The 9,153-nt window shown below is 50.0% G+C and overlaps 1 protein-coding gene and 1 long non-coding RNA gene across 4 annotated transcripts in view; one reads left to right on the forward strand and one right to left on the reverse strand.

The window, feature by feature from the left end:
- Window positions 1–2,209, forward strand: part of LOC115072744 — a 12,723-nt gene extending 10,514 nt beyond the window's left edge. The window contains exon 3 of the long non-coding RNA XR_003851765.1: window positions 1,561–2,209. This is a non-coding gene — a long non-coding RNA (uncharacterized LOC115072744). The remainder of the gene's footprint in view (window positions 1–1,560) is intronic.
- Window positions 1–7,973, reverse strand: part of Cplx2 (complexin 2) — a 76,462-nt gene extending 68,489 nt beyond the window's left edge. For 2 of the 3 annotated variants that reach the window (XM_029570531.1, XM_029570530.1), the window contains exon 1: window positions 7,368–7,781. The gene's annotated coding sequence lies outside the window, so the exon portion shown is untranslated. Of the gene's footprint in view, window positions 1–7,367; window positions 7,782–7,830 lie in introns of those variants that run through there. The other variant, XM_029570532.1, reaches the window with a different exon arrangement.
- Window positions 7,974–9,153: the final 1,180 nt, after the last annotated feature.

A 9,153-nucleotide genomic window follows, 5' to 3' on the forward strand; every position in this document is an offset into this window, starting at 1 on the left:
AGGGAGGGAGGGAGAGAGGGAGGGAGGGAGGGAGGGAGGGAGGAAGGGAGAGAGGGAAGGAGGAGAGGAGAGGGGAGAGAGAGAAGAGTGAAAGAGAGGAGAGAGGGGGAGAGAGACATTCTGCTCAGGGAATAGCATCTCAGTGCAAAGGGCAGCTTGTCCATTCAGGTGACCTTTAAGAAGGCAACAAAGGAGAATGAGTAGCATAATTAGTTGCTGAGGGTCAGCCTCCTGTTGAGTCCTAAACAGCTATTATTTTGCTGGTGTGTAGTAGGTACTGCTGGCAGAGGCCAGGTCAAGATAACTATAGTCAGAGCTTGTGGGAGTCAAAGGTGTTAACTCTAAGAATGACTATAGACTCTTCCATGTGCCAGCTGTCTTAACTGCACAGGGGAGGTCCCACTTTCAGTAGGGGTACTTGAAAGCCCTATGCTGAACACTCTCTTTAAGTGGCCAGGCCAGTGCATTACTCCCTTCACACAGAGGGCGGCAAGGAGGCTCAACAGGGACTTGAACCTAGGTCCCTCGATTTATTCTAGGAGTGAGATGTAAACAGCTGACCTCAGGACCACACAAGAAAGCAGCCAGTTAGAATGCTGTATGAGTCTTCCTCTCACCCAGGCTTGCCAAGGGTGTCCCCCTCTCTAAGCTGGGGTTTCCCTGAGAAGGCAAATTTGGGGCTGAAGCTTGGAGAAGGCCAAGAGGGCAGTGGAATGGGAAGAGCTTTCCAGGTAGAAGGAACAGAATCCGCAAAGGCATGGAGAAAGTATGATCCACTAAGAGAGGTTGGAGGCATATGGCTTCTCTGGGGAAGGTCACTGGAGCTCCTTTGTGAAGTGCCTCAGAGCAGCCATGGGTGGTAGAGAACCACTGGTGGGCTCCAGCTCTGTGCCCCTGGGGGAGTGGGGGCATGAACAAGTAGAGGGGGAAAGTGGAAGCACTGTGCAGCAGTTCAGAGTGGCAGAGGAGGGAGGAGCAAGAAGCTGGATTGGTGCTTGAGGAGGTGTGGGGTTGAGGGAGAAGGGACTTAGTGGCTTGGGGTAGGTGAGTGGTGACATGGGAGAAATTGTGGGGGACCTCCACCCTGGGGAGATTCTCTGCTAGATCTTAAGAAAATCTCTGTGGCAGGCTCTGGTCCCTGCCCTACCTCCTCCCCACATCCCTGCAGACAGATGGCTGTTCCTAAATGATGTCCTAGCAATCTTTCAGTCTTCACTTTGTCAATGCCAGCCTCTGACCACTCTGGCAACCTTCTGCCCTCATTGTCCACCACTTTCCCTTCTGATCACTCCATTTCTGTCTTGTAACACTGTCAATTTTTCCCCTGACCCACAGCATCTGCACTTCCTGTTCCTTCTGCCTACCTACATGCTCATCCCATGGGCGACCTCTTCTCTTCTTTGAGATGTTAGCTTCACTACCTCTTTCTGGAATCTTCCTGCCACAACTTATTAAACAGTCCCACCCTCCTTGGTACATCACCCTCTTTTATTTCTCTCTTAGAATTTATGTAACCTGGTGAAGTGATTTTATGTTTACTTATTTTCTCTCTCCCCATAGACATGAGCTCTTTGAAGGCCTGGCCCTTGTCTGCCACATCCTACAGAGGGCTTGTCCATAGCCTGTCAAAACCTGAATGACCCTATGGAACCCAGCAGTCCTTCTTCACTTTATGGATTATACACCTGAAGCTCAGAGACTGATGAGACTGGCAACGTGGCCCAGCTAGGAGGTGCTGAGCTGGGTTTCTCTCCGGCTAGAGAAGCGCCTGGCCCTGTACCCGCTCTGAGTGGGCGTTCAGCAATGAGAGCTGGCACTGGGTTCCTTTAGCCATCTGCTGCTTGAACTGCAAGACCCTACTTGCCTGCCTGGCTGTCACAGCTCCTCAACCAGTCAGTCACAGGAATTCTAATGGTTGGGTTTTGTGGAACAAAAAGACCTGCCTCTTGCAAATGGAGAGATGCATTGGCAATTACCACGCTGAATGTCTGGGGGAACAGTGTTTGTCTTTTAGGCCTGTTAACAAGATTAACTTTTGAACCCTACGCAGTAATGCTTGTTGTGGATTGGGGATAGGGGGTGGCTTGGGAAGCACGTACATTGGTGTCTAACGTCACAAGAGAACCTGGGGTTTGGAAGGACTTAAGACCTCCAGAAAAATCTCTCTAGCTGTCTGATCTATTTTCCAGACACTGATTTCTCCACTGCCTTAAATACATTAACCTTCTCAAGGATTCAAGGTTTCTGATGTGTCCTATCCCATTTGGTCACTGACTCAGCAGTGTCTTATATAAATATTTACTATACTAAGCATTTTTGTAACTGAGGATGCCATGGGAGAAAAAAATATATCCTGCCCTTGCCCTCTTTTCGACACTGGGGAGTAGATGGCAGAGACCTGGCAGTAACTGGCTGTGAAATTATAGGTAAAGGCCCTTCTCTCTCTGAGTCTTGGGGTTTTGTTGACCTCTACTACTGGCCTCCCTCTTAAAGGCTGGGATGCCCCTTGTTTATAGAGTGTGAGGACCATTTCTGGCCTATGATCGAGGTCCCTCAGAGGGGTCTGTGGTGCTCCTCAATGTATGGTTCTACCTCTCCCACCCTCTTCTGCCCAATTTTTATTTAGCAGGACTCCCATAGTATGTGCTTTTTCTCTTTAATTTTTATTTATTTACTTATCTATTTTGCATATGTGGTGTATGTTATGTGTATGCACGTGTGTGACACGTATGCAGGTGTCTTTCTCTATGGCTTATTTTTTTGAGATGGGGTCTCTTATTGAACCTGGGTTTTACTGATTCATCTAGACTTGCTGGCCTGCAAGCCCCAGGAAGCTTCCTGTCTCCACCTCCTCAGCACTCAAGATTACAGGTGTGCACAGCCACAACTGGCTTTTCATATGAGTGCTGGGGATTTGAATTCAGGTCCTCATACTTGTACAACAAGCACTTTACAACTGAGCCATCTTATAGCCCCTTCATGGCACTTTCTAAGTGAAGGTAAAATAAGGACTTGGACTCATTACTTCTACTTTAAGGATAAGGACTTGGACATGAAGGTAGGTAACTACTCTGGGCCTTCATAGCTGCTCAGTGGCAGGACTTGGGTCTGCACTAGACAGTCTGGCTCCTGGGTCATGCACTCCACTGCCACCATTGCTGCCTCTGCCTACCTGTGCACCTGCTGGTACTCTTTGTTTCAAGTACAATTTGGCCTCTACTGCCCACCTGCAGGGAGCACTCCCTGAAGCCACCTTTGAATTAGGCCTGTGCTTCAGAGATGCTGCATGTGCTGGCCCTTTCCATGGGGGTGCTGCTGCTCTTATCTGTTTGGGTGGGTGCTGAGCACCTCAAAGCAGGGAGGCTGTATCTCAATCTCCCTGACTCCTCTGCTCCCAGCCCAGCATCCTGGATCATCCATTCTCCATACATCAGCCAGAGGTATATTTTAAAAACAAACCCAGTTTTTTATCAAGCTGTTAGATTTTGAATAAAACTCCACCCTGTGACCATGGCCTGGAGGGCTCTGCACTATCTAGTCCTGCCCTGCACTGTTCTCCTCTGCTGCCAGTCCCCTGCACACCCACTCTACTCCAGACACTCTGGCCTCCTGCCTGTCTCCAAACAGTCCAGGCTCACCTTAGCCAGAGTGATTTCCTCTTCCTGGAGTGTTCTTCCCACAGCAGAACATGACTCCTTGCTATTTGGACAAGTCCATGTCACCATTTCCATATCTGTCTGTGTCTATGTCTCCACACTTACCTTCTAATTGTTATTAACGTGTCTATTACAAGTCTGGAGTGTAAGGCCCAGGAAAACAGGTGTTCGAAGTGCCTGGTTTGGCTGTGTCACTAGCACCAGTAGTGCCTGATATATAAGAGCCAGTCAGTGAATAAAAGTAGAGTCTGAACAAGTCCCTTTGAGACCCTGGTAATTCCACTAAGCCCAGGGAACGTAACACATCTAAATCTGTCTCTTCCCAGGTGAACAACTGGGCTGACTTTACAAGTTGACATTCACTATGCCACCTTTCTCTGCCTACCTGTGTCATACTCCCAGAAGTGAGGCAAGTTCACTGGTTGCTCTCTGCTGAGTTCCCTTCACCAGGGATGCTAAGACTCCTTGTATGTGTCCTCATTTATCTGCCTGTAACTTATGAAACCTTATGAGCTACTATCTTCTCCAATATTTTATAGGCCAGGGGCTTCCCTGCAAAGTAGCAATGCTGCCTGTTGACTCAGCACATCAGAGCCCAATCAGGTCACACACAGGCACTACAGCTGTCACATTTCATCAGTAACTAGACAGACTTTATGCTCCAAAAAGACACAAGAGCTCTGAGTCCTACCAAGACATGGGCCAAATACTCATTGAACACATCAAAGGTGCTATATAGTCGTAGCCAGAGGGATGTGTAGTCAAATTCAGGACAGAGAGAGGCTTCACATGCATCTGGGCAGTCCTAGCAGGACAGAAAAAAACCCCAGAGAAATGAGGTCTAGGTGTCTGATTTCAGAGCCCTTTGCTAATGAGAACTAAGGAGGCAGCTGGGAGGTTAGCACAGTGGCCAGGGGATTGTGCCACTAATCTAACTTAGTGTCACTTATAAAGTTTGTGGAAAGGAAGTTTGTCAGGGTCTCAAAGACCAACTGTCACACAGGACCAGAAAGCCATTTCTGGGAACCAGAAAGCCATTTCTTGACCTACTTCTCTTCCTTCTCTCAACTTCTACGAATTGGGCAAGGAAATGTGTGTGCACCAAGAAACTCTAAGGCCAAATCTAGGCAAAAGAGTAAACTAAAAAGGTCTCCAGATCATGAATTCAGAAGCCTGGCTCTGGCCTCAGCACCACAGAAAACGCTTGTGTCTGTTTTTCTCATTTGTAAAATGTGGCTTGCTGATTTCCATTATTTCCAATGTTTTCTATAACTTAAAGCCCCTCATTCTTATGAGTTTATGATTAAAGTCACTTGGAAGGGAAGCTTAATTTTTTTTTATGAGACTCAATTTATCTTTTGTTTTTTCTTTCAGATGGTTGGTTACTGGCTGATGGCCTCAGTGGAGGTAGGCAGATGGAGCTGTGTGAGGACTTAGAGGTGTGGCACAGATATCAGGGTACGTCACCATATGATTCTGGTTTGTCTCCCTACCCCTTAAAGTAGTTTCTTCTAATGTATGTGTCATTGTGGTACAGCTTATTTCTCAAAACTGCAAAAATTGCAGCTGCTACCACTGCCATCATTCCTTCTGTAAATGTTCAGAACAGCCACATGAAGGAGGTAGGAAGGTCAGGGTTTAAAGATGCCCAAGGTGGTACACACCTGAATGGCAGAGGTTGTTCCTGACATTAAAACATCTCTGCACATAATAATATGAAGTCTTTCATGTGTTGGGCTTGTTTCATAATAAGTCAGGGGAGGTATGGGTGTGTAGATGAAACGAAATTGGCCAGTTGCTGAAGCTGTAAGATGTTTGCTGCCGCAGCTCCCCCTCCCTGTAGCCCAGAATGGCCTCAAATTCACTTTGTAGCCAAGAATAACCTTGAACTTCTGATCTTCCTCCTTCCACCTGGGACCACAGGCAGGTGCCACCATGCCAGGTTTATGTGGTGCTGGGAATGGAACTTGGAGCTCCATGCATGCCACTCTGGTGTTCTAACAGTTGAGCCACATCTTCAAACCCTAGTTTTTCTATTTTTAAAAAACATGTTTGGAGTGTTCCATCACTAAAGACTCTTTGGAGATTGGCTTCAATTTCTTTCTCATTTCATTTCACAGTCCCCACCCTGAGGATCTTCTGGCAGGGTGACATTACCCTGGTGGCTGTGATTTCACACCTCTAGGCCTTTGTACACAGCTCCATCTGTCTGAGATGCTTTTTCTCCCACAATCCAACAGTCCTGCCTCTGAGATCCCACAGCCTTGTTTACTAGCTTCAGCACTTATCACACCGTAATTTTACTTTTTGCTTCCTCTGCTGGCCTGTGACATCCTTGGGGCACTTCTTCCTCCTTAAAGCACAGCTAATACTTGGCACATGTTTACAGGACTGATGGGGGAGAGGGAGAGACAGAATTAATGTGCCAGGTATGGCACTAAACTCGTTACCTAGCTGTGCACAGTGGCTTCTATTAATGCTGTCGTTCCCCTTAAATATCTTAAAGTGGTTTCTGTGTGCTGGTAGGTGACAGAGCTAGGTTGGACTCAGAGTGGAAACCACCCTGCTGTTCTTGCATCTGGGATTGTACAACTTCGTGACTGTGACATTAACAGTTCTGGGAGTTAAAGAGACTATGTTTAAAGCTCAATTCTCCTTTCAAATTGCTGAGTGACTTCAGGTGAATCACTTCTGGCCTTTAGGCCAGGTCCGACAGAGAGAGCTCGAGGGTCACGTGATACCAGGGCCCTCCCAGCTTGAACTCCCAAAGAAAAGGTTTCTCTTCCACGTTAGGTTTCCTGCCCTGGAACTGGCTTTCCTGCCTGGGAACCTCCCTGCTTCTTATTCCTCAACCTCTTTCCTCTCTAATTGTAGTCTCCCAGAGCAAAACCGCGTTTACAGCCTGCAGCCGGGTGGCCTCCGCCTCCCTCCCTTCCTTACGGGCTGGGATTTCTCTTTGGGTGGGGGTGGAGCCCCGGGCAACAGGGAGGGGAGCCTGTGGCTGCCCTGTTCCTTCCTGCGGCTTCCCTGCCTTTTCTCAGCCCCTTCCCCCCACGGAAGAGCACTTTCTAGGGATGCTTCGGGCACGGCCGGAGCCAGTGGAAGTAGCCTGCAGCCTGCGGCATCAGGGCCATTCTCTCCGAAGTGCGCCGCCCGGAGCTGGGGTGGACGTTTAGGAAACGGGGTGGTGCACTCCTTCCTCCCAGCGCAGACTAGGCCCAGCGCGCCCCGCTCCAGCCGGGATTCTTCGGGGGCCATCTCCCTCCACCCGCTCCCAGAGTCCGGGCCGAGCCCCGCCATTGCACCGCCAGGCCTCGGCCACCGCACACCCAGGCCGGTGCGGCGCGGGTGACTAGGCCCGGGTCCAGCTTTCCCCGCCACTGCTCAGGGACGGGAGGGGGTCCCCGGCCGCGCAGACTTCCACCTCGGGGGCGCCCAGGCCGTGGCGCCGCGCTCTGCGGGTCGCACCCGGGATGCGGTGGGGACGCTGCCGGAGGCGAGCCGGGAGGGGCCGGGAGCTGTCCCCCGGCGGCGCTGGAGTCCGTGGGACCCGGGCGCCCGCCGCAGAGCCGGCAGCCGCTGGAGCTGCAGAGGGAGAGGCCGGAGCCGCCGCGCAGGGCGCCGGACAGCGCGGGCCCACGGTCGGGGTCTCTCGGCGGCCCGAGGAGGCGGTGGAAGCTCGGCGACGGGGAGCGAGCGCGGTCTACGAACCTGTTGGAGGATGCAGCTCTTCCGCGGCCGACCAGGGCGCCCGGGATGAGGCTCTAGCGCGCGTCTCGCTCTCCTCCTCCTCGCTCCTCCGCCCAGACGCTCCCTCCTGCCGGGGTTAGCACGTGCCGCGCGGGGGGCGCAGAGCCCCTCTGTTGTCCGCCCGGAAGGCCCAGCCGAGCTGCGGGGCACCGAGCACAGAACCTCCCCGCAGGGCAGCGTGGCTCCAAGGGAGACCCAGGCTTCCTGAGAAGAGAGGCGGGGGCTGGCCGCTGGGACGACTGCGAGCGCCAGCTGAAGCGCTGGGAAATCGAGAGGGAGACAGGGAAGTTCCCAGGCTGGCAGCGGCCCTGAAGTTTGGGGACATTGGAAGTCTGTGGCTAGAGCCCCATGTCTTGGAAATCTCATTCCCCCTCTCTCCATTTCTGTGACCGATAGATAACTAAACCGTTCGTCTTCCACTTACCTGTTCCGTTGCGGACTCAGTGGTCTGTCTTAAGTAAGAACCCCATTCGGGTGTGTCCTTAAGCATGCCCAAGAGAGATCTTTCCGAAGATAAGCTATTTAAGGCCATTCACCAGAAACCTAGAACCTTCCCCACTGTGTTCTCACATTGTCGGAGGACTGCTCACCCCAGGGCCTCAGCACCTGTGCTCTGTTCTCTTTAACCCCAACGTTACTACTTGGGTTTAATCTGCAAACTATAGTGTCACTTCATGCTCGAGGCTCTGTCAGCCAGTAAGTTCCATTACTAGATTTCTGATCACATTATAATTATTTGTTTATCTGAATCCCCAGCTACCAGGCTTGTAAAAGCCGGCTCTGTATTTTCCTTAGGATCTCCATCTCCAAGCACACAAAGATGCCCAATTATATCTGCGAAATGAGTGAACAAAGAAATTCTCTTTTCTTCTGTGACTGCTCATTTGATTTCTATATTTTCATAACAGCCTGTAAAGCTCCACTTGGCAGCATCCCTGCCCATCCCCAACAACTCTCTGAGTCACAAACTCCCCCTAAAATGACCTCAGTTTTCTACCAAACTGCTTTAAAAAAAAATTAGTGGGTATTTTCTTTGCTTGGCGCCCTCATCATGTTGACTTACAAGACTGAGTCCTTGTCATTTGGATTTTAGTTCAAATGTCACCTCCTCAAAGAGACTTTATGTATTTGATGCCAGTGTGTCTGATCTGCTGCCCACAGGACTCTAGCATCACTTCACATTTACCATTTGTTGTACAGAGGATCAAATTTCAATTATTTAGCAGTTATTACTCTTCAAATAATTTTACAGCCATCCTTTGCTATCTACGGGGGATTGGTTCCAGGAAGTTGATGACAAAATCTGAGACTGTTTAAATTCCTTATACAGAGTGGAATTGAATTTACATACAACCTACGCAATCTTCCCATATACTTTTTTTTGAGACATGATCTCATGTAGAACGACTGGCCTCCTGCCTCCATCTCCCAAGTGTTGGGATTACAGGCATGTACCACCATGCCTGTCCTCTTCCATACACTTGAATCATCTGTAGATGACATATAACCTGACATAATGTAGCCGCTGTGTAAATAGCTGTTAGCATTCTGAGCAGACTCTATCTTATCTAGTGCATCCACAACACTTTTCTCTTTGGAAAGGCTGCTATGAAGGTGACTGTGAAATCATTTCTGGAGCAAAGTCACCTAAGAGAGCTCAAAAAGAGGGGCACTAGGACATTCCTTAGAGGCTAGGAGAGGGTCCTGGGTTGTTTTCTACTGCTATAATAGGACACACCACAGGCCA

This window comes from Nannospalax galili, unplaced genomic scaffold (genome assembly GCF_000622305.1).
Source record: "Nannospalax galili isolate Female #2095 unplaced genomic scaffold, S.galili_v1.0 scaffold762, whole genome shotgun sequence".
NCBI classification, from domain to species: Eukaryota; Metazoa; Chordata; class Mammalia; order Rodentia; family Spalacidae; genus Nannospalax; species Nannospalax galili.